Genomic DNA, 26,461 nt, shown 5'->3' on the forward strand with positions numbered 1-26,461 from the left:
TTTGTAAATACTTATGATGTCATCTGCAGTTCTCTTTATCACAGCATTTTAAGTATGAAAGAAAAAAAGGAAACCTTTTAAAGTCCAAAGAGGGGTGAAATACAACTCAATGGATTCCCTGTGAGCAGGATCCTTGTTTTGCACATCTCAGCACCCTGCATCCTAACTATCTGCACAGCAAGTTTTCAGTGAATGACTATTGAATTGAAACTGAGAGCCAAACTCTATCTGCATATAAGAGCAGAGTGAAAAAGAACTGAATTAGGAAGTCCTCTTTGATACATCCCCCATGGGAGAAAAGCCCCCAAAAGAAGAAAAAGAAGTGTCTTGTTTAGATACCGTTGAGCATAAAAGACCTAGAAACATCATGCTGCAAATTTTTTTTTTTAAAAAGTGATCATTGGGCTTCCCTGGTGGCGCAGTGGTTGAGAGTCCGCCTGCCGATGCAGGGGACGCGGGTTCGTGCCCCGGTCCGGGAGGATCCCACATGCCGCGGAGAGGCTGGGCCCGTGAGCCATGGCCGCTGGGCCTGCACGTCCGGAGCCTGTGCTCCACAACGGGAGAGGCCACGGCAGTGAGAGGCCCGCGTACCGCAAAAAAAAAAAAAAAAAAAAAAAAAGTGATCATTCATTGAATAATTATTTGAAATACTGAATGAGTGATCTCTGAAGCTACTGTTGTGTTACCTTATGGTTTCCAAATGAACACAAAAGGTAGTAGAGACTCAGAAATAATCCATACTTTCTACAGAGTAAGTTGCATATATTTATAGTGAACCTAAAAAGAAGAATCGTAATATTGTCGGTTGCAGTGAATTCAATCTTTTAAAAAAAAGTGCTGTCGTTTGAGCACACAGAGTGTTCATGATTATCTAAATATCTTTTTTTTTTTTTTTTTTTTTTTCCGGTACGCAGGCCTCTCACTGTCGTGGCCTCTCCCATTGCGGAGCACAGGCTCCGGACGCGCAGGCTCAGCGGCCATGGCTCACGGGCCCAGCCACTCCACGGCATGTGGGATCCTCCCAGACCGGGGCACGAACCTGTGTTCCCTGCATCGGCAGGCGGACTCTTAACCACTGAGCCACCAGGGAAGCCCATATCTAAATATCTTTAAAAAAAATAAAACCTCAAACATTTCATTGAAAGAAATAGATTTTAAACATTATCCTAGGAATAACTGAAGAGAACAAATGAGTATATGGAATAAAAGAATGAAAGGTAATTGTTCACACACCATAGAGATTCAAATGAGCTAATGAGTTAAAAGTAGGTTACTCTGAGGCCACACCTCATCAGCTATTAGGTGCCTTGCACCCACTGGTGAGGTGATTTAACAGTTCAAAACACTGAACTCTAGAGAATTTAATCTTAGCTGCAAATAAGAAGCACTGACCAATGAGTAAGAGTTTATTAAATAGTGCTTAACACTGGATAAAAATTATTTTCCCAATATATCATTGGTTCTAAATAGTTCGTCAATCATACAAATGCATATTTGGGATTCATGCTGGGTAAAATAAAAATTCCTAAGACGATTACTTGGAGAATTTTACACACATTTTATACTGATTTCTAACAAAAGTTACTGGCATAGTTAATAAGTTGTATATTAATTAGTTTTAAACCAAATTAACTTAATAACATTAGTGCTATTGAATTTATCTGACATTATTCATTTAAGAGCCTAATAGCAATTTGTATACACAAAATTGTATACAAATTGTATATACTTCAATTAATAGTTTTCTTTTCTTAAGTGTTGTGATCTTTATAAAGGTGATCACATACTTCTTGCCAGAAACATTTTCAAATATGTCTAAGTTGGTTTCCAGTGAGTAATAATTTATGTCACACTTTAAGGTGCTTAAATAAAGATAAAAAACATATTTCATTATGTAATCATTTTAAGAGACTATTAAAATGCAGCAAATAACAACATCATTGTTTTTGCATTTTTTCTAGTTCACCCATTTGACCTAAAACTTTCCCAAATCAGGATTATATCTCTTTATATTTATATTTATAAATATTTACATTGTCTACAAGGCTTTACACATATCATGATACATGCAGATGCCCATTAAATTTTATTGTATTAAATTTAATATGTGGGTCATCAGTCTTTTATATATAATAATAGTCTATAATTGTACATATTAACATCATTTTAGAAAATTCCATATATTAAGTGAATATTATATGCTGAATGATTTTTATTATTATAATTCACTATATTTTACAGACAAGTACTAAAGGAAAAACCTACATCAAGATGATAGAAGTCATTTCAAGTGTCATCCTGGCTACTTAAATTCTCAATGTCAGCATGTTTCCAAGAGCATACCATTCTACACTCACAGGCTTTAGCTGAAGCAATCACTGCACATATTTAGAAGTTCTTATAAACATATTACTTTCCAACCAGTAAGTTCCATCTTGTAAAGTAAGTTTAACATCACTGGTGTGATGGAATTAAAAGAACAATAGGTATGTCAGTCTTCATTCTCCTTGTTCTCAGCTCAAGTCCCATCCAGGTGTCCCCACTTGATTCTTACAGGGAGTTTAGATATGTCAGTACAATAAGCCAAGTTCTGCCTAGAGAAAGATATATCGAAGAATGCTGTATATGGATTTTGATTCAATAACAAGTTTCAGTGTTGTTTGCTGACTAATAATATAATCCTTCTCATGATTCTGACTTTGTTGTTTTAAGGTTGCCCACACCAGCACTTCTTTGTTTCCCAACTTCTGCAAACAGGCTTGTTTTCTCTCCGAACGCTATCCACTTAGACCTGTGCTAGCTGCCTACTCTGCTTTGCCCCTACTGATTTCTCTAGAACTGATCACTAACCAAAGTGACTCAGGCAATCTGCTAACCTTGTTTTATCAGCTGAAATACCTACTATCCTGAAATACCTACTATCACCGGTAAAAACTAGGAAGAGGAATTAAAGCTTCAGTGAGGTCAACTTTGTTTTGGTGTACCAGAATATTGTTTTGCTAATTAAATCTGTATCCTAACAAATCAGAGAGGAAAAATAAGTCAAATAAGCTCTAATAAAGTTTCAAATGGGCCACAGATTCAGGGCTTAACTCTTGTCAGACCTCACAATTAGTATATTGACACGCATGATGTCAAAATATGCCTCTAGACATTGTAAAACAGGCAAGATAAAGAAGGAAATCGAGCCATTCTTACTTTTATTATAAAAGTGTTATTTTATTTGTTAACAGCCCAAATGTTTTATTTGTGTAAATAGTATAATCATATGCTGATTACATTCAGTATATGTTATTTGTAATAGTGCTATGGACTGCCAGAAATAAAGGAGTTAAAACATACAGACAGAACAAAATATCAAGCTAGTGAACCTTTTCTGTTTTGTTCTTTTACAGTCATACAACACAAAACAATCTAAATCAATCTTCTGGAAAATTGGTAAAAACAACCATTGCTCCAGAGCTGATATTTGGTATACCAAGTTTCAGCTGGGACTGAATTTTTACTAAAACCATAGTAAATGGAGTTTTAGAATAGAAATTCGAACAGAACCCAAGCAATAAATCTGGAAACTGTGTCACTATTTGAAGGAAGTTTTTCCAGTGGTAGAATTTCAATTTTTAAGCCCCAGCTTTTCTTACTTCTAATGTAAAAAACAAATAGTCATTACTCTCATACCTATATGCGTAATCTGTTATTATGAAACACTTGAAAAAGCAAAATGTTACCATGTCTAAAATGTACCAAAAATTAATAAACTTGGGTATGGAAAATTTATTAATATGTTTGAGGAATGAATATAAACTCCATGGTATTTCTACTTTCCATCTTCTTGTCTTTGTTAAGGCTTTTGCCCCTCTTCCTCAGTGTCCTCCACATGACATGTCCAGAGGGAAACCCTGTTGCTCTTTCACTCTATTAAATTCCTAAAGCTCTGAACATAGACTGGATTCTTAATACACCTATATACCTACCCAATTTTCTGTTTTGTAAGGTAACATTTAAACTGTGTGTCATGTAACATAAGCCCCTAAAGATCAGAAATATGTTCACTTTTCTAGTCTATTTCCCCATCCCTCCTCAAAATGCCTAATAGTTTAGAAATACCTGAGCATTTGTTCAAATATGGTGAGTAATCCATACCTCTTTACCTAAAGGCATATATTCCCTCTGCATGTCTCCAGTTCATACTTTTCACTCAAGCTAATTAACGTATTGCTTTCTTGGTAAATTCTTTCATACTGTCCACCTCCAGCCACATTCACTCTTTCCTTTAGGTTTCCAGGGCAGGAATGTACATGAAGCTCAATAATAATTTGTTGAGCTAATGAGAGAGTAAAAGTGAACATTATATGGTCCATTGTTTATATACTGATATGTACCATTTTTCTTATTATATGGTCATCTCCTGGAGCATCCAGCCATGAATGAGACTAATTCCTACTGCCCACAGACACTAGCAAGGTGCTCTGAATATAATTTCCATCTCTCCATTGGATAAGTGAGTGAATGAGCAAGTGAAAGCTGAAAGCACAGAGAATAAATAAAATGGCAGGTGCACCTGGTGAATCATTTCATATGATAAGTCAGCAGAATATGCTCTAGAAAGGTGACATATTTTTACATGACAATGACCTTGAAAATTTATGTTCTAATAGATTCCTTGCACCTGATAAATTTTCATTTTGTAAAGTTTGACTTAAAAGGAGTTTGCAGCTTTTGATTTTTAGTTTCTAAATCTTTAGTTTTTTCTCACTTACGTAGTATCAAACTATCATTAATAGAGACCAAAATTTAAAAAATAACATATAATAAATATTTTCACAATTCAAACAAAACATTTTTCTAAGATCCCATTCTAAATATCTTTCTGTATATTGATATAATTTGACTTAAGTAACTGAAACTTAAAATAATCTAAGACAGTTGAGTTGTCATCTTGTACTTTACAGTGGCCTAGGCCTGTAAATCTTCTAAACTTATGGATTCAGACATTGAAAATTTACTACTTCTCTTTAAGATTGTAAATAGGCTTATCTTATTCCTACTTTCACAATGTCATATGGCAAAAAGAACTCTGTAAAGCCAAAGCAAATACACTTAAATCTTCTTTTGTATCTCTAGATAACTGTCTAGAAATTACTACACCCACTAATTTTACAGTATGGATTTGCTTTCAGATGAAGGGTTGCATTTCAGTTGTTTAAAACACAGGAAGTTTCTTTAACATGTAACAGTAAAGGACTGCTCAAGGTCATTGGTGGAGGACAACTTACACTACAGGAGCATCAATGATATACACTGCCATCTTCATCTTGTGACTGTGAAAGTCTTCTGAGAGAAAGTGAGCCTGGGGAAGCATGTGTACAAAATTTAATGGCAGAGGCCTGGAAGCACACATACCACACACACACCATTCCATGTCCAAGCACATGGCCATAGTTCAAGGGAGACTGGTAAATGCAGTCTGGCTGTATGTATAGGAAGGAGAGATATTAGTGAGCAGTTAGTAGTTTCTGCCTTGTTACTGTAGGCTTATTTGTACTACTATATCTATATATGCTAATGTTTCTATAAAAAATTAATGTAGATATCCAGGAATGATAGAAAACAATAGATAATATACTTTCTCTAAAATAGTCATAATTCCAGTGTGTTTTGGTACAAAAATTCTACCTAGTTACTAAATTATGAAAAGGAATTACCAATCTATTACTTATGAATGTGCTCTTCTCAACACTGCTTTAGATTCAGCAAAGGAGAAATATCTATAGAAGTAACACTATAGTTATTTTCTATTGACTGTGTCATCCTCTAAGCTATAAGCATGACCCTAGTTTTAGAAAATGGGAGGTGAATTATTGTTCATTATTTACTAAATTATTTTTTTAGAATAAAAAACTATTCAGGATGGTTTATATAAATTATAAATGTATATTAATTGGATACATATACATGTATATATTTTCCAAATAAAGTATGCAATATTAATTTCAATTCTGATATCAATTTGAAATAAAATTCTATATATCTTCTTAAATGAACTAATAATAAAACACTACTTCAATTATAAAAAGACAACTCTACAGGTCTCTATATAATGATGGAATCAACTAAAATGTGAACTCCTCATTTGATAATTCCAAATAAACTTTCATGAAGATAACTACTGGAAAAGGAAAACTCTGCTAACATACACTCTCACACCCACACATACCTCACCCATATATTATCATTATATACTAATTTCATCTCTTTGCCAATCCATATACTACATTTTGATAAAGACTAAAGCAGTTCCAAATCTGTAAACCATATATGATAAATATATATATATATATTTAATTCTGGGAATGTTTTCACTAGAAAAGAAAACATTGACTAGACGAAGTGGTTGCTGGCATGTGAAACTGAGATCATATTTATGCTGATCAAATCACTGAAGGTTAGAAGCTAATGAGAGGTTGATTTGGGTTTAATATAGAGATTGTCTTTCTATTTATTGAGCTCTTCGCAATTGTAGTGAGCAAACTTACGAGATAAGTTTGTAAAAAAAGTTGTTTAATTAATGGCTACCTGGTCTCCTGCCAGGAGTGTTTAAATGTCTTTCATTGCAGGAGAATGTCCTAAGTGACTTTTGAAGTCTCTTGTAATGATTTCAGGAATCTACTTTTTAAATTTACTTAAGAGTAACAGTTACTACTATCAATCATAAATTGAATTCATAAATTTATTCAATCACAAATAAGTCCTGATTTTAGTGACCAGGAATCACTAACTCAATGATATATTATACTCAATGTATGGTTTTATCTATTAAAAAAACTTCAGTAGATTTTTAAGTTGTCTTCAGTGAGAGAGATATATATATATATATATATATATTTTGTATGTCTGTGTATATATATATAAAACTGTAATATATAAAATACTTTACATCAGATGATTCCTTTTTCCACAATATCATCTTGCCTGGATAAAAATTAGAGGCATTTCATTCTTATTATTAGTGTATCACTCTGTACAAAAAATATGTTGAGGCGAAAAAAAATATACCATCTGTCAGATGACATAAGGACATAATAGAAACTTAGCTTATGAAATTCAGACCTAAAGTGCCAAAAGACTCACTTTGTATATGAAGCATTTGAAAAATATCAAATAAATATATCATTTCTAGTAGTAACACATCAATCAAACAAGTTCTGCAAATAATGTAGCAAAGTCCAATTTTATAACTTTAGTCTTTAGAATTCTTTTCACAACTCAAAGTTTAAATAATTTATAAACATACAACATCGACTATGATTTATTACTAATAACAAATGCCCCAATGCTGCTATATGTGCAACTACATTCTAGTTTCTAATAAACCATGTTTATTAGAAGACTTATCCTAACATGAATACCACACAATTGTATTTAATGTATTTTATATCTGTTTAACATCTAGTAAAGGTAGTTTTATAAGGGATAATTGTTATTAATCATAATTTAATAACTCTAAAATTCTGATATACATTTTCAAAGATCTTATATAGACAAACGTTTTTTCCCTATCTCCCACAAATAAAAGTTTGTGAATATTTTGTTTGCTTCTTCAAAACAGTATTTCCCTAGGTGTTTGTCACATTTCCTTATTTTCCTTGAGAAAATACCTTCAGCATTTGGTACGGTTCACAATTTGATACAGCTCACTATTTGCCTGGATTCAGAGAACAAGAAAATGATGTGGTATTTAAACAGTTTCTGTAAGCTCTCATTCTTTCCAGCAACCTACAATATATTGGTCTCCTCATAAAAATATTAAATTCATATTTTACATCCCACCATAAAAACCACCATATGTAGCCATGTGGTATTACTCTCATCGAGCATTTATATCAAAGAGAAGATTAGATGCTATGTTATTATGGAAATGCATACACAAAGGTACATTAGGAATGGAAAACACCTGCCTTCATTAAAGAAACTAGTCTTTGGTATTTGTGATCTTTTAACTTTACAAGGTCCCACACCCTGTGAAAGCCGTGCATTGGTATTTGTAAAATAGGAGAAAATGACTCAAGCCTATGCTGTGGCATGTTTCTAATAATCCCAAAGTCTCATCTCCTACAGTTTGAAATTTGGTTTAAATTTTCAGTTTTGCCATCATTTTGTGGACAATATTAGATGAAATAAATTCTATAGTACACAAACTTTGAAAATCTAGGAACCCATTAATACATTTAAGAAAATCATTTTTATATTTTGCAAATTCAGGCACAATCACAAAAGACATCAGTATAATACAGATTTCATTAATACTAGTCCATAGATTTATTTGAAACATGTTTAACATTTTTCATTGCCAATGCACATTTGTTACTGAAAGTTTAACAACTTAACGTTGATCTTGCATCTGTTCAGGTGGCCTCAGTTTCTCTACTTCTTACTATTTTCCCCTTATTGTGGGGAGAAGGGGTTTTGTGAATCTTCCAGAAAGTAAATACTGCCTCTGAAAAATCAGCCAATTAATACTGATCATGAATATTGTTTTTAAAATGTCCTCTTATATAAATCAACATTCAGTGGGAATGTAATAAATCTCAGAGTAACAAAAATAAATCACAATTTACTACGTAGAATTAAGGAATGACATCCTACTTTCTAAGTTTAAAGCATTGATTTTTCCCTTTTTACATCATATAATTTATTTTTCTTTACTTCAGTTATCTAAATTGGCTTTTGAAAAGTCTTAATTAATATTAAATTATATGCTAATATTTAGAAGTCTGGCAATGTGTAAAAAATATATGGCACCCAAATTTTGCTTATAACAGATTTTAGCAAAAGGCAGATAAATTCAGTGACTAAAAAATAAAATGCAACATATCTTAATATGTCACTACAACTAAAGTATAACATTTTAGCAATTTTTCATATGTTTACAGTCTACTATAAATAATTTTATATATACACAATTATTTACATTGTATATAAGCTCATATAATTTATATAAATACATACACTTCTAGGGAGACACACTGTATATATAAATAATCATAAAAATAAATAAATAAATAAGGCAATTTAAAATAAAGTACGAAAAAAGATCCATATACAACTAAAACGATTGATGCTGAGAAGCTAGGACACATGAGGAGTGACTGATGAAAGCTAATTTGATAAAAGGCTTTTAGGAGTGAGTATGGCAAGAGACTTTTTTGCAGTAATTCACACAAGTAATATTCCAAAACTTACTGAAAAGATGAGAAAAAGTATACATCAAATTAGACACATCATGTGAAATCTATAATAAAAGAGCACATTGTATTTTACCGCATTAAATATAATGGTTCCGCAGTAACCTTGAACTCCTACTTTGTAGCTGAGTTGAATTGAGATATACTGTGGAGGTGCCTTCTGAAACCCATAGAGAAAGCACAACTGCACACTACTCTTGCTAATTCTCAGGAGGGAGATCCATAGTGTGACATGTACTACTTCAAAGGCTCCTGTACTACCTGACTCCCCAGCTTTCCTACGAAGCTCTGAGATGTGGACTTACGGCTTTGAGCTTGACTTGGCTTTGGAGACTGAGGCAGCACAACAACAAGCCTACCCTGTGGAAAAGATCCTGGCTCCCCCTTGGAGAGCTTTCACTGAGATAATGAGGACCATATGAAAGGGAGAAGTGTATAAAACAGCCTTACAATGCAGGAGAGAATAAGAAAAATACGTGTTTTAGAAATAATCTGCTACAAAACTATATTCCCTTATATTCCACAACACACTTAGAGCAGCCTTACTATGTGAATACTTTCTGGGATTTCTCTCCTGGACATACCAAAAAGGCCTTCAATTACCAAATAAGTGCTACTTTTTGAATCAACCAGAATTATGTTCCCACTGAGCCCCGGAGATCTTATGTTATAATAAACAGGCAAAAAAAAAAAGCAATATCCTGGCAGCCAAATTGGAAGTGGCAGTGGTACATCAAGGAGGTTCAGAATTCATAAGTAAAATGTAGGTATTAGATGGAAACAGGGAGAGTTTCTATAAATGCACCAGTAGGATTGCAGTGGTACTGAGATCCCAAAAAACTTAGGGCAGTTGAGATTCCATCTAAGATCAACCAGGCTACGGGCGATTAAGCAAGCTAGAGATTGGGGACTGTGTTAGGACATAACATATTTATCTACCATCCAGTTGTAGAATAAGAAGGGAACTAACAGTAATATTTACATGTTGAATGTCATCATGCATTAGATCTGGGTAGACCTCTCCCTACTAAGAGATGATTGAGGCTAGGATGACTAGTTTTCTACAAAAAAAAAAAAAAAAAAAAAGTGTTCTCCATTCCATATTTAAATCCAAGAGGTAGTTGCCCAGTGAAGGTGTTGTCTCAGCAACTCCTTATTTTGGATTAAAGCAAAGTGACTAGATTTAGCCAACGAAATGTAGTGAAGCGATATACCTCACTTCATTGCTAAGGGTTTTAAGAAGTTGGTGGAGCTTCTCCACCCTCTCTTCTTCCTTCTCCTGTTTTGAAGTGGGGGCTTCCAAAGCTCTGGGCAATGAAAATGCCATAAAATTGAAGAACCAAGGGTCCCTGAATCCCCATAGAGTGAAAGACCACAGATGCTAAAAACTTTTGTATTGAATACTACTTCAGAGAAAATTAAAATTCTATTGCCTTTAACTCCTGAAAGTTGTGAGTTTGTTAATGAAGCTTGCATTAATGTAACTAACAAAAATTAGTTAAATGAAAAATAAAATGATTCCAATGAAAAATACTACTGATCAAAAGAAAGGGACACAATGCCAAAGAACTACTATAGGATTTGCTGTAGGAACCAGAAAATATATTAGACAAGTGATTAGAAATCTCAGTAGGCTACAAGAAAATACAAACTCTTTACAAAAGGAAGAAAGATACATAGGGAAAATAATCTGAAATATAATGAAAGCAGGATACAATAAAAAAAAAATGAAGATGAAGATAGATTTAAAATACAAAAGAATTCAAGTCCAAAGTAAAGGCAGCAGTCAAAGCCATATAACTATAGTGAAAATGGAAACAATGATGTTAGGTGAACAACTTGAGATCTCTCAGAATGCAGAAGAAAAGGTAGTACAAGCAACAAGAGAAACTATATATGCAGCTTTTTGTTGGGTGTGTGTGCAGAGAGAGAAATTACTAAGAAAAATAATGCACAGACAACCGTATCTACATTAGCAGAGTAATTTCTATGGTTAAAATTAACCTGTGTTTTTATTCTGCAAGTAATTAAATCCCTGAAACAAAAATAGCAATTTCATTGCAACTGTGAGAATGAAAGGTTATAAGGCAAAAATTATATAACCAACAAGTTTGCATTCCACATGATATTGTAAGAGGAAAAAAATTATTAGATATGCAAGGTCTCAGAAAAATTCCATCTATTTCCTTTAAGAAAACCATTTGAAAATATTTTACTGCAGAAAGGAAGAAAATCAAGAGAACAAACTGTCTCTGTTTTTAGGGGAGTACTGACCTAGTCTCTCCATTCTAGTGAAAGTCATTTCAATTTTACCCAAGATTTATGTACAAAAAATAGCCATTATAATAATGAAAATGTATAAATAAACAATATCCAATATTAGAAAACAAACTTTTTAATGAAGTATGAAAAAGCCTTCATATTATAACCATGCAGACCTTTAACACAGGGAAATGATATAAGCCTAACTGAAAACAGAAGGATGCAAAATTCAGTATTCAGTACAGTATCGATTTCATTATAAAATAGAAAAAGTACCTAATGGAATGTTGGAATTTAGGATGATTTGTTTTCCTGCTTCTTTGCACTTTTATGACTTTTCTCATTTCCATCAACTAAGCATATCTATTTTAAAAACATTAAAACTTTACAAAATACAGAATAAATAGCAAATTCTATTTTTGCACTTTATTATATGGTTATTAAAATTGGTTATTAATTAATTATAGGGCCACTTCATTTATTTAGGCTGCTTTTTAGCAATAAACATACCATGAAATCTCATTGTAAAATGTGGAAGTAAGACAATGTGAAGGTAGATGACAGTCCAGAAAATAGAAAGGAAAAGAAGAAAGAAGTTGGGATAATCTTATTAATGGTATTAAAGTCTTATACTTTCTACTTCACCATTTTTATCACTATTACAGCTCAGACATCCATTTCAGAACAAACACACATTATTCAAAGAAATATCCCATCTCCCATAAAATAAACATAATTTAAAATTTAAAAAAAGTATTTCTTGTTGTAGCACTAAACACTTTCTGGGTTTATGATAAAAATATTAAAATTCTTTGTTTGATTTACATGTTACACATATGTAGAAATTTATTAGTTTTCTTGTAACACATAATTTTGAAAAATAAAATCCATATATCTTATTTACCTTTCATTTATTTAAGAAATATTTCTTTAAAACAAAACACCTCTATATTCTGGAGGCTTTGGCAGCAGTTAAATGTTCTCATCTGTGGTAGAGGACATTATATTACAGGAAAATATTTCCATAATAAAACAGTGTATAATAAATAGGTATTTTACAAATTTATTTATGAGGATTATGAGGAAAACAGTCTTTAAGGCAAATAGAAAAATACACCAAATGTGACAGACTTGAATGATAACATAATACCCTCTTGCCTGTGATGGTGACACAAAACAGCAAAGGACACAAAACTGTCAGTCTTGTTGTTTATCTTCTATCTGAGACTAATAAAAGAAGGAGGTGATTGATGGCACAAAGACACAAACACTGTCTTAGACATACAGTTTTTACCTTTTATACATATATAAAAGTATTGTATTGATGGTTTTAAGGACACCTTACTTTTCTAGCTTCCTAAGATACTGTCTTTACCTAAAAGAGAAATAAAGGAACTTATAGTTTGATTATATGAAAAGTTATACATTACCCCTCCTAGATATTACCCCTTCTTGATATACTATTTGAACATGTTGTATTTGTGCTCATGTATGTGTGTGTATATATGTTTCTATACATATTTAAATGTTCAGGCAGAGAGACAGTAAGAGTCCTAGAGAAAGAAGGCACAGAGAAATAGAGACAAATTGAGAAAAACAACAACCAAAAATGAACACTTCAGATGTGGATTCTTTTTTTTAATATATATTTCTTCCAAATACAAAATTAATTAACACATTTGTTCAAAACACTGAATATGTATAGAGGAAGCTCCAAAGAAGTAGTAAGTGCCTGTACTGATTTTTAAGAGCTTGCAATTTATTTGGAGGAGCTTAAACATACAGATATAAAATACGTAAGTGATAATTGCAAAGCAAGTGAATGATAATGCAGTGAAAAATTCTTAAATCAGAGCTGGGGAGAGCAAGTAATTAAACAGGAATTTAATGAGTCGAGAAAAATATTTTGGAAACTTCGAACATGGGGTTAGGCCATGCATGGATTGGCAGCTATAAGCAGAGGAGGACAAAGATCAGAGAATTAGCTTCAGCAAAAGGAAGATGGTCTCAGTAAGGGGGTGGCGAGGGGGCAGAAAAGGAGCATGTATTTCTACATACATACACATTTGCACACTCCTGGTCCCCTGTTCTCACGGCTCCCTCTGTCTGGGGTGTCCCCCTTCAAAGCTGCCAATTCCAAATCTTATCTTGTAAAACTGTCTCTCTCATATTACTTTGCATAGAAATTATGTTTCCCAACCTCATGGAAATTATGTTTCCCAACCTCATTAAGATGCCTCATTTCTCTGATTTTTTTAAATGTCGTTTTCAATTGTGATTTATCTATTTCTATATTATAATTCTCTGTGTTAATATTGTCTCTTATTGTACTTAAAGTTCCTTAAGAGTGATATTTTGTATGTGCCTGATTCATCTACGTCCACCTCACAGCTTAATAAAAATCATGAAAAAAAAGATATTCTATAACAACTAGAAAATATCATACTCCTATTATCATTATAATAAACATCCCTTTAACAGAAATCAACTTTCTTTCCAACATTCAACTGTAAAACTTTCAAAAATGTTTTTTCACCAGTATAGTTCATTAAGAAGTTATTTGTTGGTATATCACATTTTATATTTTACCAACAAATATGTAAACCATCAGGAAAAACTGATTCAAATACACCAGGGTTTCCAGGTAAGATGGTGCAGGGATTCATATTTTGACCCAACACATTTATTGCAAACACATAATAATAGTAAAAAAAAAAAAAAAAAAAGTCCCTCCAAATAAAATAAGCAGAGAACAACCATATAACAAAGTGGAGAGTGCTAGCAAAGCTGCAGGGTGGCTTAGCTTCAGATCTGAAGTTTGCTCCTACGGAGTAAAAGGGATTTAAGTGCTCTGAGGCAAACAGGACCAGGAATAGAAAGTTCTTGAAGCTAAGGCCTGGAGTGAGGCTCCCCAACTCTAAAGGAAGCTAAAAATAAAACTCATCACCATCTGGGCTGGGGCTTCAATTAACCTGTGGGTCTCAGACTGTGAGCACACAGACTAAGCCTTTTAATCAAGAAATGAGCAAGCTGGCTCTCTAACTAGATCACCACACCCTGAAACGCCTTAATAAAAAATTAAAAAAAAAAAAGGGCCCAGGGAGATGAGTGATAAGAGATAAGGTGTAACCTCAAGACTGGAGAGGGTAAGCATAGGAGGTGGGAAAGTGGGCGGAAGAAGGAAAAAAAATTTCCCCACTACCAAAGAGTATTCAAAACAAAATTGCATAAACACTGTGTCTTAGTTGAACAAAGAATATAAAATGAGTATGTTTAAGATGCCTCCAGTAGTAAATGAAAGAGTAATTTCCATTAAAATAAAATAAGAAATTGCAAAACAAAAACAGGCAGAAATAAAAAAATAACATACAGGTGAACATGAAAGGAAGTAATTTAAAATACTGTTAGAAAGTACAGACACTGAAATTTTAAAATGAAATTATCAGATTTGTAGCTATTTTTGAGGAATTCAGTGGCAAATAGCTCAGAAAGACAAAGATACATACACATATAAGTGACAGCAATTGAACAAGCAGAGGCTACACTGACAGCACCCAACGTATATCTAATAGTATATATATTCTATACCAAAATTGAAGAAATACTTTTAAAGAGAAAGTTACAGGCTAATCTCTCATGAACATAAATGCAAAGAATACTAAAAAAAAAAAAAAAGAAAAGAAAAAATTACAAATTGAATCCATTGGTATATATAAAAGATAATACATCTTTACCCATTTGGGTTTTGTTCAATAATGCAAGGTCTTTATAAGTATAGAAAAATTAAACACTGTATTCTGCCATACAAACAAATATAAAGGAGGAAACACCCTCAAGATGCATGAGAAGTTTATGAAATTATTAACTTTCATGATAAAATTTGTAAATCTTGAGATAGAAGGGAACTGGTGATTTTAATTTTCATGTAGATGATCATTCTAATCACATTCACTCACTGTTCCTTGACTTCCTCCCCTCTGAAAAACTCATCCTCTACCCTCCTCAGTCCCTCTTTGTGGGTGTGCTCTTCAATTCCTCATAACATGCAATACGTGCAGCCCTTCCATATTTTCCACACATCCTACTTTCCGGCGACCAACTCTCAGCTCTCCAGTGCATCCCCCTCACCCCAGACTCCTTTAATTCAACCAGAACCTTAAGTCCTTTGATCCTACCATACTTTCACTGTTACCTATTTTCTTCATTCCCCCTCTTCCTACCTTATCCATGGTCAGTTTCTTAATTTATTCACTCAGCAAATCTCTATTATCAAGTGCTGTTTTGGGTCCCTGGGGACACATTTGCAACCAAGATCACTCCCTTGTATTTACCTACAACTTCCTCATACCTTGTTTACTTCAATATCTCCACATTTGACTTTTGAGTAGAATTCAGTCTACTCTGTTCATGCCTATAATCTGCATATAAAATGATTTCATCTTGTCTCATGGCTTCAATGTCATCAATATGCTAACAATTCCCATATTTATATCTCCCAACTGAACTTTCTTCCTTAATCTATAACCTATTCAACTAACTTAACATCTCTACTGAATGCCTCAAAATTAACATGTCCAAAAGAATTCCTGAAAGCATTTTCTCCTCACACCAGATCCTTTAGTCTTCCACATCTCAGTTAACAACGCCAGTTTTCTGTTTACTTCCACAAAAAAAAATTTTGAGTTGTTCCTATGCCTGTTTCACACCCACCAGGCATCAAATCTGTCAGCAAATGCTGGCAGCTTTATACTCAAAATATGTCCCAAATTCACCAGCTCTCACAAGCAACATGGTGATTCCATTAAAACATAAATCAGAGTATGTTATATGTTACTCTTTTGTTCAAAACGCTGCAAGAACTTTCACTTAGAGTAATTTTAGAAGTTCTTATTTTGATCTTCAAGGCCTTCATGATTTGTCTACTTTCCACTCTCTTGCTACTTTATCGTTGTTTATTCAGCAGCCACTTTGCCTTCTCTCTCACTCAAAAGCTCTTTACTGGGAAACAGTTAACTACTTCATGCCCGCCATAACTTTACTCATATCCCACCTCTTCAGTAAGACTGTCTCCTGTCATCATTTCCAAGATTTCAACTCCCTCCCTACCGTATCACATTCTCGCTCCCTGTTCTTTTTTTTCCCCTTAGTATAATTATCAGACAATTGTTTATCTCCTCTTTTTTCTGTCTCTATCCAGCAGAATTCAAGCTCTAAAAAGTCAGTCTTTGTTGTGTTCACAAATGACTCCTAAGTACTTTAGAATTGCCCATAAATAATTAGATATGAACAAATAAATAATAACTTGCCTACAGGTAGATACTTCTTCTAGAAGAAAATGTAGAAAATATCTTTGTAACTGCAAATAGTGATAATTTTCTTAAAAACAAAAGCACAAAACATAGAAGAGACCACTGCTAAATCAGACTACATTAAAATGTACAACCTCAGTTCAACAAAAGACACATTAAAAATAATAAATGCCAGCTGTATGTCAATTATATCTCAATAAAACTGAAAGACAAAAATGATAAATTACCAGTTGGATAAGATATTATCAAATCATGTTAACTGACAAAGAATTAGTATCCAGGACACATAAAAACAAATGCATCAGATAAAGACAAACTATCTTTTAAAAAAATTAGGCAAAGGATATGAATGGATAGGAGTAAAAATGAAATAACCAAGAGTAGTAGAAAAATACTGCCAAACTCACTTGTAGTTAGAAAAATATAAAGGAACTGTTTTACACTTCTGAGATTGGCAATAATTGAAATGTTTGACAGTATAAACAAGCAATGGTAAGAGTATGGAATCATGGGTTTCTTATACTTTGCTAGTAAGGCTGTAAATTGATATAAATACTTTAGAGAACAACTGGTGAATATCTAGAAAAGTTGGAGACATTCTCAATTTTTAACTAAGCATTTCCCAAATACAAGTAAATATGCTACAGAAATTCTTCTTGCATGTATAAGAACGTTCCTTACAAAACTGTTTTCAAGTGTAAAATCTTTATGGACAAATTATTGGTATATATGGTATTTTTCTCTTTAGGAATAAGAGACAGCAGTGAAAATTAATGAATGTAAAACCTGAATTAATGTGGATAAATTTCAAAAACACCACAAAATAAGGAAGCAAAATTTCAGGAATACACATATAATGTGCTTTTATTTATAATATTTGAAAGATGCAATGTAATATAGCTTCTTGATACATACATATGCAGCAACAACATAAAACTCACAAGGAAATGATGAGCAATATTAAGGACTTTATTTTGGGGAGAGAATAATCATTCCTCGTGATTAGGAATGAGGAAACGGGACTTCATTTTGTGATGTTTTATTTCTTACATAAAATCTGAAACAAATATAACAAAATAAAGCAATTTTTATGATGCTGGATAGGGCAAACACTGATGTTTGTTATATGACTCACTATGCTTTTTTGTCCTTTTAAAATAACTTACAATAAAATACAAAGTATTTGAGAAATTATAGTCATCATGAAAAATAATCCATTGTTGATTTTTGCCTTCTCTAAAATGTATTTCTTTCATTTAAGATGGGATTTATTTTTTCAATAAACTAAGACCAGTTTTCAACATAAAATAATTAAATAAAAACTTCATCTCAGTTAAAAATATGTAAGAAAAAAGGGAAGGAAAAAGGAGAAATCTGGCTCTCAGTCACTGAAAAACCAAATCAAGGTCAAGCGTGTTAACTCTGTATATTGCATTTCATCTTATAATCAAAATAATCTATAAAGAACCATTTGTTATCGAATGGCTCCTATCTACTTTCGATAAAGTTAAAATCTGGTATCACTCATATGGGGCAATTTACAGAGTAGCTGAAAATAATATGCAAAAAAAGTAAGTTATGATTATTCTAGATAAAATAAATTAGCATAAACATATTATTTTCATTTTGAAAAATAATATTGTTACCATTGCCCACAGTGTACACTATGTTGGCACAAGTTTGGAAATATTCTGAAAATATATTTCAGTGAATTGCAGCTCAGAAACTCTCTAAGATTTCAACTTCAATATTCTATGGAAAGTATACAATATACAGGATGACAACAGTTTAGAATTATCTAGGTAGATGTGTACTGTTTTTATTATGCAATTATAAAACTGTACTTCCTTGATAAGCACTCAGAAATAAATACTAATGTAGTAATTAAAAGGAAAATAAGATGTAGCCTAGTTGTGAGGACCACAATGGTTAGTATCTTACTGCTAAACAAAACAGTCAAAGCAAAGTCACTGAAACAGCATAAGATATCATTAGCTAAAGAAAGTTTTGAGAATAAAATACACAGTATCATGATCGAGTTGTTTCTCTCCCCAAAGTGAAAACAGCTCTGACAAGCAATGACTAACTTATATAATTAATTTTTTGCTCATGCAATTTGTTAATGAAAATTATTGCTTTTGTGGAGCATAGAATAAATAGAGTAGACATATGGAAAAAGTTTCAAGGTGGGGTGAGAGATGAAATTGAATGTATATGTTTTTAATAACATACTAGGACAGGTTATGTTAAATTTTCTTTCAAGTTATATCTGACTTACTTATGATATTAACAGCTTTGAATTATTCTCACTTATTAGAATAAATATAAATTATAACAAATGCTAAATATTATAGTTTATACATCCCAGTATATTTTAAGATAGATGAGGGAAGAAACCATGTTTCTTATTCATCATTATATTTCAGCACCTGACAAATATTTGTTCAGTTGAATTTCTCTTATTACTATCACCAGTAACAATTATCTAATGAGTAAAATCTAGGCTAATAAGTTTAAGAATATATAACCATTTCTTCAAGAATTTATATCTGCAGCCTGTACATATTTCCTGAAACCCAGAGGATATATACACTGCCCACTCCACATCTCTACTGGAATGCTTAATAGTCATCTATAACATAACATGTTCAAAACAGAATTCTTGATGTTCCTTCCCAAACTTTTCCTCCAGAAACCTCCCCATCTCATTTTGTATCAACTCCATCCTTGCTTAGGCCATAAACCGTGAAATCATGCTTAACCCTCTCTTTTCCTCACATCCCACATCCAACCATCAACAAATGCTTTTAGCTCTATTTCCAAATATGTATTGGGAATTTGACCACTTCTCACCACCTCTACTGCAAACACCCAAGTTCAAGCCGCAAACATCTCTCACCTGGATTACTGAGGCTCCTATTGACCCCCTTCACTAATATGTAACCTTTGTGGAAGCCAAGATTTTTGTATACCTCCTACATCCAGAAGAATGCATGTTACACGATAAGTAATCAAGAGATATTTTTGAATGAATGAATTTGCTAATAAGTACGTAGTAGTATCTAAGAGTTTATATGGAAACTCTTCAAATTATATAGAATTCAACAAAGTTTCTACACTTTGTAATAAATACACAGATATCAATAGAGTCACAATATAACAATCGAAACAAGCTCAAGATATAATGGATAAAAGATTCACTGAATTATTAATACAAACAACATTTTAGAAATAGCATATATTTTCAAAATTTAATTCACAAATGGGTTAAGTGGAAATGGAAAAAGAATTGAATAGAAAATTCACTTATGAATAGAAAGAATGAATATCATATATTAATATGTGACAATGCTTTCCTAATTAATTTATGTTTAACACAATTCTAGTCAAAATCCCACTGATTTTTTTTTTTTCAAAAACTCACACAAATAAGAATAACATGAAAACTGACACAAGAACTACAAATGAAATGTTTGAGGTGCTGGGAGGGCATTTAATATAGGGAACCGCTCTGGCAAGGGAAATCAGGAAAAACACTCTTGAGAAAGTGATGATTGAACTTAGATTTGAAAAAAGAAAATTTAGAGTCAACAAGGTGAACGTGTTTGGGGGTGAAGGATGATTCCTCATGAGAGGAATCTGCAGAAATGTTTAATGCATGGGAAATGTTTATGTTACATAGAAAAGCACAATATAACCTACATAAATCCCCAGTGATGTTTACATGTAAAAAGAAAAGCACTAAAATGTCAGCAGAGGTTGTATCAGAGTGATGGGATTGTGGGTGATGCTTATTCCTTTTTCATCATTTCTGTACCTCTCAAATATAATACAATGAGCATGTTCTATTTTTACACTAAAAATGTTGCAAAATGGAAAGTTTTTTTGGCTGAGTCCTTCAAATACATTCTTCCTGTTCATAGGTATTAGATAAAAATTATAACTAACATTTAGTTAAGCTCATTCTTTTGGTGTATCAAGAGCATCCATTTGTTTAGTAGCCTATCAAATAGCCCATTTAGTTGTTTTTTTCTATATTTTATAGTGTTGATAATCCACTCCATGTCAGGCTTTGGCACATGATTAATGTGTCAACATGAAGGTGCTTTAGTGGCCTTTGGCATTCTATTGCTAAAGTGAACTCAGCAAAATCCAACAAGGCACATTTGCCAATCCTATAAAAATACAATATGAACTGCTGACTTGCCAGCTGCTTACAGCAGCAAGTAAGGTGTAACTGTATTCAACTCACGTACATCAGGTAATAACAGAGTAGTTTATTATCATTGCAGGTGCAGAAACCTGCCAACATTTCAGCCATCTGGGCTTCCTCAGGGCAGTATACAAGCAAAATATGTGAATGAAATATGTGAGTTGAATATGGTTTTATTCATTTTTTTCTGTTGTGGGCTCTAACAAAACTGCTTTATATATTTTGGAAAAGTAATTATGTAATGTTAGTTTACTTTGGAAAGCCGTCAACTTTTACTAATTTAAGCTCATTAATGTTTTCACTAAATTGTTTACGTCTAAATGATAATGGATATTCAGATGACATTTTATAACAAGAAAACTGTGGTAAATGTAATAGAATAAACAAAAGTTATAATTCCTGAGGGGTTAATGAACAATCTATCTTATAGTATATTTCACCAATCACAATATCATGACACAGAGGTTCTATTAATTAGCAGTTAAGCATATGCTGTCACAACCTACCAGAAGATTTCACTTTTAGAAAGACACACCAGATTCCCTCACAGCTAAAGTTACAGATATTGTGAGGTTCCAGACTATAATTTTTCAACTGGAACAAGTTTATTTCCCATCGATGGGTTATCAGATTTTTCTCCATTGTTAACACAAAACTAAGTAAAATAATTAGGACTGAAATTTAATGATAAGGTCAATAAATAAACTTATTATTCTTTCTGCTTCTGAACCTCCTGCATCCAGAAGGGAGAATGGTACACAATAAGTAATCAAGAAATGTTTTTGAATGAATGAATGAATTTGCTAGTAAGTGTATAAATAGTGTCTAAGAGTATGTTGAAACCCTTAAAATTATATAAAATTCAACAAAGTTTCTACACTTTATAATAAACATACAGATGTCAACAGATTCACAATACAGCAATCCAAACCAGCTCAAGATATAATAGATAAAATACTTACTTAAATATTAATACAAATAAGACTTGGAAATAGGATATGTTTTCAAAATTTAATTCATGACTGGGCTAAATAGACATGGAAAGATAATTGAATGAAAATTTCATGTATAGAATAAAAGAATGAATTTTATAAATATGACAATACTTTTTAATTAATTTATAAGTTTAATACAATTCCCAAAATAAGGGAACTAAAATTAGATTTTTTGTTTTGTTTTGGCTCCAGTGCAAGGGTAAGTAAACAAAGGTGTTTATTCTCCTTTACTCTGCATCTCTGATGGTGGTAAAAATTAAATTTAATTAAATTTAAAATATTTTAATAATAAAGAAAAAAATGATGACAGGAGCTTCCAAAAATAGTGTTAAAATGCTCTTAAGCTCTAAATCCATAAGAATATTGTCATAAGAACTGACTGCATCTTCTTAGCACCAGTTTTTTCTTTTAGTCCCTTTACATAAACGAGGCACACCTATACAAGTGAGCCTGGGATCCATATAAGGAAACAAAAAGAGTTTATATTAGGCACTGAGCACTCTGCTGTAAGTGTTCTCCAAAACTACCCTGTTTAATCTTAGATTCCCTGACCTTTTCTACCATATTTTGGTTTGGATCTTGATTCTCAGGCATCTGACCTCTTGGCTTGTATATTTTACCCTGTCGCTGACCTCAACGTCCTTCAGAAAATGTCTTGCATTGTCTATCCCAGAGCACTGCTTTGCCCAACTCACCCCAACGCAGAGGACGGAAACCTAAATCAACATCTCAAGTTTTGCATTTAGCCATTTCCAAGAAATTCATGACTTTTTAAAAATTATTATTATTACTATTCTTTTTATTGTGGTAAGAACAGATAACATAAAAGAGTAGATTCCCTCAAAAAAAATTTAAGGATACAGTACAGTATTGTTAACTATAAGCACAGTGTTTTATAATAAATCTCTAGAACTTATTCATCTCGTTTAACTGGAAATTTATACTCGTTGGACAGCATTTCCCTATTTCTCTCTCCCCTAACCCCTGGCAACCACCATTCTACTTTTTGGGTCTGTGAGTTTGCTAGTTTAAATATATCCTATAAGTAGAATCATATATGTATATGCCCTTCTGCAACTGGCTTATTTCACTTAGCATAATAGTCTCCATGTTCATCCATTTTGAGATACGTATCAGGATTTCCTTCTTGTTGTGACTGAATAATATTCCATTGTATGTATATACCACATTTTCTTTATTCTTAAGGTGCTGGCAAAGTTTCACTTTTCATTCATTTACCTTGTTGGTATAGCTAACTGAATTTATATAGCTGTATCAATATTTACATTTAACTCTCCCTATAAATCTATATCTATACTACCTATACCTATATCTCTAAGTGTGTAATGTGCTGGTAAATTTTTTTAAACATCTTTATTGGAGTATAATTGCTTTACAATGGCGTGTTAGATTCTGCTGTATAACAAAGTGAGTCAGCTATATGTATACATATATCCCCATACCCCGTCCCTTTTCATCTCTCTCCCACCCTCCCTATCCCACCCCTCTAGGTGGTCACAAAGCACCGAGCTGCTGTCCCTATGCTATGTGGCTGCTTCCCACTAGCTATCTATTTTACACATAGTATTGTATATATGTCAGGGCTACTCTCTCACTTTCTCCCAGCTTACCCTTCCCCCTACCCGTGTCCTCAAGTCCATTCTCTACATCTGTATCTTTATTCCTGTCCTGCCGCTATGTTCATCAGAACAAATTTCTTTTTTCTTTTTTTAGATTCTATATATATGTGTTGGCACACGGTATTTGTTATTCTCTTTCTGACTTACTTCACTCTGTATGACAGACTATAGGTCCATCCACCTCACTACAAATAACTCAATTTCCTTTCTTTTTATGGCTAATATTCCATTGTATATATGTGCCATATCTTCTTTATCCATTCATCTGTTGATGGACAATTAGGTTGCTTCCATGTCCTGGCTACTGTAAATAGTACTGCAATGAACATTGTAGTATATGTCTATTTTTGAATTCTGGTTTTCTCAGGGTATAGGCCCAGTAGTGGGATTGCTGGGTCATATGGTAGTTTTATTTTTAGTTTTTTAAGAAACCTCCATACTGTTCTCCATAGTGGCTGTATCAATTTACATTCCCACCAACAATGCAAGAGGGTTCCCTTTTCTCCACAGCCTCTCCAGCATTTATTGTTTGCAGATTTTCTGATGATGGCTATTCTGACTGGTGTGAGGTGATATCTCACTGTAGTTCTGATTTGCATTTCTCTAATGATTAGTGATGTTGAACATCCTTTCATGTGTTTGATGGCAATTGTATATCTTCTTTGGAGAAATATGTATTTAGGTCTACTGTCCACTTTTGGATTGGGTTGTTTGTTTTTTTTGATATTGAGCTGCATGAGCTGCTTAAATATTTTGGAGATTAATCCTTTGTCAGTTGCTTCATTTGCAAATATTTTATCCCATTCTAAGAGTTGTCTTTTCATCTTGTTTAAGGTTTTCTTTGCTGTGCAAAAGCTTTTAAGTTTCATTAGGTCCCATTTATTTATTTTTGTTTTTATTTCCATTTCTCTAGGAGGTGGATCAAAAAGGTTCTTGCTGTGATTTATGTCATAGGGTGTTCTGCCTATGTTTTCCTCTAGGAGTTTTATAGTATTTGGACTTACATTTAGGTCTTTAATCTACTTTGAGTTTATTTTTGTGTATGGTGCTAGGAAGTGTTCTAATTTCATTCTTTTACATGTAGCTGTCCAGTTTTCCCAGCACCACTTACTGAAGAGGCTGTCTTTTCTCCACTGTATATTCTTGCCTCCTGTATCAAAGAGAAGGTGACCATATATGCATGGGTTTATCCCTGGGCCTTCTATCCTGTTCCATTGATCTATATTTCTGTTTTTCTGCCCGTACCATACTGTCTTGATTACTGTAGCTTTGTAGTATAGTCTGAAGTCTGGGAGCCTGATTCCTCCAACTCCATTTTTTCATTCTCAAGATTGTTTTGGCTATTCAGGGTCTTTTGTGTTTCCATACAAATTGTGAATTTTTTTGTTCTAGTTCTGTGAAAAATGCCCTTGGTAGTATGAAAGGGATTGCACTGAATCTGTAGATTGCTTTGGGTAGTACAGTCATTTTTACAATGTTGATTCTTCCAATCCAAGAACATGGTATATCTCTCCATCGGTTTGTATCATGTTTATTTTCTCTCATCAGTGTCTTATAGTTTTCTGCATACAGGTCTTTTGTCTCCTTAGGTAGGTTTATTCCCAGGTATTTTATTCTTTTTTTTGCAGTGGTAAATGGGAGTGTTTCCTTAATTTCTCTTTCAGATTTTTCATCATTAGTGTATAGGAATGCAAGAGATTTTTGTGGATTAATTTTGTATCCTGCTACTTTACCAAATTCATTGATTAGCTCTAGTAGTTTTCTGGTAGAATCTTTAGGATTCCCTATGTATAATATCATGTCATCTGCAAACAGTGACAGTTATACTTCTTTTCCATTTTGGATTTCTTTTATTTCTTTTGCTTCTCTGACTGCTGTGGCAAAAACTCCCAAAACTATGTTGAATAATCGTGGTGAGAGTAGGCAACCTTGTCTTGTTCCTGATCTTAGAGGAAATGGTTTCAGTTTTTCACCATTGAGAATGATTTTGGCTGTGGGTCTGTCATATATGGCCTTTATTATGTTAGGTAGGTCCCCTCTATGCCTACTCTCTGGAGAGTGTTTATTATAAATGGGTGTTGAATTTTGTGGAAAGTTTTTCTGCATCTATTGAGATGATCAAATGGTTTTTATCCTTCTGTTTGTTAATATGGTGTATCACATTGATTCATTTGCGTATATTGAAGAATCCTTGCATTCCTGGGATAAATCCCACTTAATCATGGTGTATGATCCTTTTAATGTGCTGTTGGATTCTGATTGCTAGTATTTTGTTTAGGATTTTTGCATCTATGTTCATCAGTGAAATTGGTCAGTAGTTTTCTTTTTTTGTGACATCTTTGTCTGGTTTTGGAATCAGGGTGATGGTGGCCTCATAGAATGAGTTTGGAAGTGTTCCTTCCTCTGCAATTTTTTGGAAGAGTTTGAAAAGGATAGGTGTTAGCTCTTCTCAATGTTTGATAGAATTCACCTGTGAAGCCATCTGGTCCTGGGCTTCTGTTTGTTGGAAGATTTTTAATCACAGTTTCAATTTCAGCGCTTGTGATTAGTCTGTTTATATTTTCTGTTTCTTCCTGGTTCAGTCTCGGAAGGTTGTGCTTTTCTAAGAATTTGTCCATTTCTTCCAGGTTGTCCATTTAATTGGCATACAGTTGCTTGTGGTAATCTCTCACGATCCTTTGTATTTCTGCAGTGCCGTTTGTTACTTTTTCATGTCTAATTCTCTTGATTTGAGTCTTCTCCCTTTTTTCCTTGATGAGTCTGGCTAATGGTTTATCAATTTTGTTTATTTTATCAA

At 33.0% G+C, this 26,461-nt stretch overlaps 1 protein-coding gene across 7 annotated transcripts in view; it reads right to left on the reverse strand.

The window, feature by feature from the left end:
- Positions 1 to 26,461, reverse strand: part of CADM2 (cell adhesion molecule 2) — a 1,061,913-nt gene that overhangs the window by 170,597 nt on the left and 864,855 nt on the right. The gene's annotated exons all lie outside the window — the stretch shown is intronic.

The sequence above is a fragment of the Grampus griseus genome, assembly GCF_964374135.1.
Source record: "Grampus griseus genome assembly, chromosome: 5".
Classification (NCBI taxonomy): Eukaryota; Metazoa; Chordata; class Mammalia; order Artiodactyla; family Delphinidae; genus Grampus; species Grampus griseus.